Genomic DNA, 733 nt, shown 5'->3' with positions numbered 1-733 from the left:
AAGGGACATGCTACTATGTTACCATTTATATAAGATGACACTTATTGTGCTTTTTTTCGGGGGGGGAACTAGAATAATACAATCAAAATAAGATCATTTTACAAACAAAAACAAATCGAGCAAAAATCTTTCTTTTTATGATACGTCGCGGTTGTTTGTGTGTATAATGTTCCTAAAAAGGCAGTTATCGCGATGATGACAATTGCCGCTTTAATTACAGCTTCGTAGCACTAAATGACATCAGTTAAATAGATCTATCTATTTCACTAATTTAGTCCTGAATAAATTGATAAGGAGCGCTTTACCGTGCAGATTAATTTCTGATACTCAGCTTAAAACTGATCGTAAGTTTGTGCTCACTTTTCTCAAGCTGAATGTTCGCTTTCCTTCCGACTTCAGATTCAGTAGGCTATATCAGTGCAAGACAATGGAATATTCTTGTCTAATGCTTGTCAGTCGTTTCTGTTCACACGATAGGTTATCCACACAAAGTAAGTTCTTATTCGAGATTGTTCGGATTTCAAACTAAGACGCTATATTAATGCAAGATGTAGAATATTTCTGTAATTCTTTTCTAAGTTCACTTTACTGTATCAATGCTAGCTTGCCTGGCTTTATTCTTGATATGCGTTTTCGTTCTGACTGTTAAACGGTACCGTACTGTAAGCCTATAGATAGATTGGCCTCACTATGTTCAGGAAGACGATAATTAGAGTCCCCTAGCTTTTTTTTT

Source organism: Penaeus monodon, chromosome 32 (genome assembly GCF_015228065.2).
Source record: "Penaeus monodon isolate SGIC_2016 chromosome 32, NSTDA_Pmon_1, whole genome shotgun sequence".
NCBI classification, from domain to species: domain Eukaryota; kingdom Metazoa; phylum Arthropoda; class Malacostraca; order Decapoda; family Penaeidae; genus Penaeus; species Penaeus monodon.
The sequence above is the reverse complement of the archived record's forward strand: the minus strand, read 5'-3'. Positions refer to the sequence as shown.